A 5,896-nucleotide genomic window follows, 5' to 3' on the forward strand; every position below is an offset into this window, starting at 1 on the left:
GAAATCAAAAGACACATTGCATTGGGCAAATCTGCTGCGAGAGACTTCTTTATTGTTTTAAAAAGCAAATATGTCACTTTAAGGACTAAGGTGCACCTTACCCAAGCCGTGACATTTTCAGTCATGTCATACTCATGCGAAAGCTGGCCAATGAATAAGGAAGATGGAAGAAGAATTGATGCCTTTGAATTGTGGTGTTGGCGAAGAATATTGAATATACCACAGACTGCAAGAAGAATGAAAAAGATCTATCTTGGAAGAAGTTCATCCAGAATGCTCAATAGAAGTGAGGATGACGAGACTTTGTGTCACATACTTTGGATATTTATCAGGAAGGACCAGTCCCTGGAGAAGAACATCATGCTTGGTAGAGTAGAGGGTCTTCAAAAAATAGGAAGACCTTCAAGGAGATAGAATGACACAGTGGCTACAACAATGGGCTCAAGCATAATAATGATTGTGAAGATAGTGCAGGACTGGGCAGTGTTTTGTTCTATTGTACATCGGGTCACTAGGAGTCAGAACCGACTTGATGGTGCCTAACAAAAACAACAACAATGTAAGACTCTGTAGAAACTGACTCAAGGCTGCCTATTAGGTCTCAACTTCCACCTCTCTTCTCTTGCCCAGTACAGCTATGTTTTTGTTGTTGCATGCCATTGAATTGGGTTTCAACTGGTAGCGACCCCAAGTAACAGAGTAGAACTGCTTCATAGGGTTTTCTGGGCTGTAATCTTTATGGAAAAAGATAGCCAGGTCTTTCTCCTTCAGAGCTGTTGAGTGGGTTCAAACCACTAACCTTTCCGTTAGGAGCTGAGCACTTAACCATTGCCCTACCAGGGCTCCTTAATCCAGCTATACTGAACTCCTTACTTTCCTCAAACTCAATAACAATGCTCCGCTTTGGATTTTCTGTTCCTTCTTCCCGGAAATGCCTCATTCCCAGGTTTCTGCATCGCTCACTCCTTTTCTTCCTTTGAATTTCTACTGAAACATCATAGTCTCAGACAATTTATCTCATCTACTATATGAAATGGTAACACCTCCCTTGTCCCTTTCTATGCCCTTCTATTTATTTATTTTCATAGCACATATAGTCACTAGACATAATGTTATAGATTGAATCATGTCCTACCAAAATATGTGTCATACCTATGGACATAATCCCATTTACGAATAGGGTTTCCCTTGTTATGTTAATAAGGCCACATCAGTGTAGTGTCTTAAACCTAATCACTTTTGAGATATAAAAGGAACAGATTAGGCACAGAAGCTAGGAAGTGCAGATGGGGGAAAGATATGTGCCACATGAAGATTGCCAAGGAACTGGGCAACGCTGGGACTAGAAAAGCTGAGACAAGGATTTTCCCCCAGAGCCATCAGAGACAGAGCCTTCCCCTACAGCCAGTGCCCTGAATTCAGACTTCTAGCCTCCTAAACTGTGAGAAAAGAAATTTCTGTTCGTAAAAGCCATACTCTTGTGGTATTTCTGTCACAGTAGCACAAAGAAACTAAGACACATGGTTTATTTTTACTTTTTAATTTATTGTATGTCTGTGAGATCATGGACTTTGATTTATTCAATCTTCATTGTCTTGATGGCTGGAACTTTCCCAGTCTCTGTAGTGTTGTTCAAACTCCTCACTTGCTCAGAGTTCTCTTTCTTTATCTTTACATTTCTCAGCTTTCTGCAGATAACTCAAATCTACCTCCTCTTTGAATCCTTCAATGGAAACTCCACCCTACCGTGATCACCTGCTTTTTTAAATTGCTGGAGTAATGAAAATTTACCTGCCAATTGTCATCTGTGGTCTTGTTTGTATGGGGTAGTGTACTAGGTTAAGTGAATATGTTCTGGAGTCAGATTGCTTTTGGATCAAATCCTGGCTCAGCCATTTATGAGGTGGGTTATCTTGTGCAAGCTTAGCCCACCTGTGTGTCATCCCCTCACCTGTCCGAGATCCACAATACCAGCATCCACCTCATGAGTTTTCTGCAAGGTTAAATGTGTTACATTCACTAAAACCAAGTGCCTGGCACATAGAAAGTGCTCAGTCAACATCTGTACTTATTTTTATCACTTAAATAAATTGTATCCCCAGCTAGATCAAAAGCTCTGTTCTTGGTATGCCCCATAACATATGGCGGAATCTTCCACACAGCCGGTGCTCGATAAAGCTGTTGGTTTTTGGTAAAATTATTTCGGGAAAGAAATGTCAAGAGAAATGCTGAGAAAAATTATGTCAAAGCAGCTAGGTTCATAAGGGTGCTTTGGAGCTAAGAAAGGGTAAAGGGAATTCTGGAAAGAAACTTCCCTTACTCACATATGCCAAAAAAAGCTTTTGAGCATGTCCTCTGGGCAAGGCATTGTGCTCGATGTTCTAGGAATGTGGCAATGAAAAAGTTGTGGTTCTCTTTCTTAAGGGGTTCATGATGACAGATGCACAAACGGCTGCCACATAATGTGAGAGGGTTGAAAGGCAGATGTGTTCAAAGTGTTATAGTGTCATGGCGTCGTTTGTGGATAGGGAGATGTACTGGATTGTTACTTATTTCAGGTTGACTCAGGTAGCCCAACTTTCTATTTCTGTGTACTGCACGAGTGATTTTGAAAATGAGAATGGTGTTAAAATTGAAAACGGAATAAGGTCCCTGGGGAACGGGAGCAGAAGTGGTTTGGGGAGAATACACTGAAACTGTGGAAAACGAGAAGCTCACATTGAACAAAAATGGTTGATTTCTTTTGGTTTCACTGCAACTAAAAAACAAAGAATGTTTCTGAGGACAGCACATTGAATAAGACTTGGGATTTTTTCCCTTACTGCTCTAGAATGTTGTTAATTAAGACAAATGCTTCCATCCTCAATGCTCTTTTACTACAGGAATGTAAAGAGGGCATAAAACCATAGGATGGCTGGCAAAGCCATGCCAAGAAAAGCACGTTCTTGCCTTCAGGCCTTGCTCATGCTGTTACTCTCACCTGTCTGCTCCTTCCCATCGTCCAAATATCTATCTCCTCTGGCAGTGTCTTTCAAAGAGAAAAGCAAAATTAAGACAATTTTCTGATTAATGTAGATTTAAAATGTAAATCACTTTTAGGACATAAAAAGCAGGTGTCTTTTATGAGTGAATTTTCCAGATTGCTACTGTATTTAACTATAGAGGTTTTCTATTTAACTTTGTATGTGTGTGGCTGGTGTTCCCACTGTATGTTTAAGTCCACTGTTGGGATTCAGATTTGTCTAGCAGATGGTTGGGGTAAAACCATTGGTGTCTGCTTGTGTAAGGGACCGAGTCCCAAGAGAACAGAAGACCTGTAGGACCAGTGTGGGCCCATGGCAAATTCAGTCATGGTGTGAGGGATATTTGTGGCCACAATACGAACCTGATTCTTGGATGTACTCTTTAGGCTAGGCTGATGGTCTTATGGAGTTCCTGGGTGGTGCAAATAGTTAATGTGCTTGGGTGCTAATGGAAAGATTGAAGGTTCAAATCTACCCAGAGGCACCTGAGAAGAAAGGCCTGGTGATCTACTTCCAGAAAATTAGCTGTTGAAAACGCTATGGAGCACAGTTCTACTCTGGCACACATGGGGTCGCTGTGAGTTGGAATTGACTTGACAACAACTGGTTTGTGGTCTCATGGTTTTGTGAGGGCAGTGTTGTGACTCGGTGGTAGAATTCACATCTTCCATGCAGGAGACCCAGGCCTGATTCCTGGACAGTGCACCTCATGTGCAGCCACCACCTGTCTACCAGTGGAGGCTTGAATGTTGATATGATATGGAACAGGTTTCAGCAGAGCTTCCAGACTAAGGTGGACTAGGAAGAAAGGCCTGGTGATCTACTTCTGAAAATCAGCCAGTGAAAACGCTATGGATCACAACAATTTGATAGACAACTGATCATGGAAATGGCACAGGATTGTTTTGTTCTGTTGTCCTTGGGGTCACCATGAGTTAGGGTCTGAGTCTATAGCAGCTAACAACAACAACAATGGTCTTGTGCCTCAGCTTTAAAAGAGTAGATGCAAGGAGTGAACATGGAAGAACATGTTCTCCAATATATGTTTTTCAACTGGTCACTGCGATAGGACTATTGGAGTCCAAGTCTATGGCTAAGCTGGGCCCCAGACGCCCCTTAAAAAGAGGGCTCCCAGCTTGAGGTCAGCAAAAGCAGCTCTGCTTCTTTTCTGTTTTGTAAAATGGAGTTTCATCCATGTAAGTTCACATTTTTACAAGGGTGTCATTGCTAGGGAAGTCTTACATCTATCATCACCTACCATGTGGGTAATTTTCTACTGTTGTGTGTCACAAGTGGTGTGTGGTTGGCCCCCAACCTTGGCAATTCAAACCCACTCAGCTATGCCCCAGGAGAAAGGCCTGGATCTGCTCGAATGATGATTATAGCCAAGAAAACTCTGTGGAGCAGTTCTACTCTGTAACACAGGAGGTCACTATGAGTCGGAATTAACTTTATGGCAACGAGTTTGGCTTTTCCCTTAAGTCTTCTACGGGCTTGGCATCGCAATTTCATCACTGCAGTCTTAGACTTTCAAGTTATGGACCTGAGCCACTTTCTTATGTCTGTCTTCATCTCCAGTGTTCAGAGGTTCAAGGAAGAAGATGGAGTTACTCCAAACAACGCTGTTCCAGGCCCGTTGAAAAGAAGTTCTTACTTACTCCTCCCAACTGTTGTTTAACAAAGGGCACAATTTTACACAGATGACAAAATCAAGCTCAGAGAGTTTAAGATCTTGTCCAAGGTCACATAGCCAGTAAGTAATGGGCCCACGCTTAGAAACCATGTCTGGCCTTATTTGTGTGCCACTACTGACCTGAATTAATTAATAGACTAGACACCCCTATTTCCTCAATATTCTGGACAAATAAGAATGGACGACAACAGCCGGAAGGATACTACTGAAAGAGTAAAATTCTCCAAGCAGCTGAGGGTTGTAAATCTTAGGGATGGAAGTTAGTCTGGGGCCAAGCTTCTCTGCAGTGATTAGAAGTCATTAACGTTTCAGAAGGGCTCTTTGTTTGCTGAGCTGGCCTCTCTTTCTCCAAAGGTGAAAGCCAATCTTTCATTTCATTCTGTTTTTCCTACCACAGTGAGGTAGTGTCTGAGTGAGAACATTCCTTCACCCCTCCTTCCTTCTCCTAGAGTACCCTCTTCACAGAATGCCTTTGAACTGTGGCATTATATATATAATATATATATATTTCTTGCCAGTTATTTTGATTAGAGTATAAAATTTGCCTTTTGTGGTGAAAGATATTTTTCTCCAAAAATCTTCTAGAGTGATTGCAGCTATTTGGCAGTACTCTGAGAAAGGGAATGCGTACCCGCCCTGGATTTGGAGGCCCGTCTGTCTCCTCGCCAAATGCTGGTAGCATCCCGGGGTAACTAGCAGTCTTTCTCCTATGCCAGGCCCCTGGCCATTAATGCATAAAGCAGGCTTTCTTTTAATGAGGCAGCTGGTACCAGGGCTGCCTAAACTCAAGCTATGGCAACCGACAAGATTGTCAAAAATGGTAAACAAATAGCGGCCCTTTTCCAGAGACTTCCCGGAGTCCCCTTGGGGGTGAGTCAGCTTCTCCTAGCCCAACAAACGAGACCTCTAACCAGGGAACCTTATGTCTAAAAGGCAACTTTTGGTTCCCATGTTTACTTTCAAAATGAAAAATGAGGAACTGAGGACTTAATAAAGAACCATAGAGGTAGGTCTGAGCAGCAATATCTCACTTCTCCAGCAGCAGGTATCCAGCTGGGGGTGTAAGCAAGCACAATCACTGAGCACTTGGCAGGCCAGAATTTAGTACCTTTGTACATATCACCTTTGTTAATGTGTACGATAACCCTAGCTGGTCAGTAATCTTAACCATCGTCATCAA

Source organism: Trichechus manatus, unplaced genomic scaffold (assembly GCF_000243295.1).
Source record: "Trichechus manatus latirostris isolate Lorelei unplaced genomic scaffold, TriManLat1.0 scaffold00150, whole genome shotgun sequence".
Classification (NCBI taxonomy): Eukaryota; Metazoa; Chordata; class Mammalia; order Sirenia; family Trichechidae; genus Trichechus; species Trichechus manatus.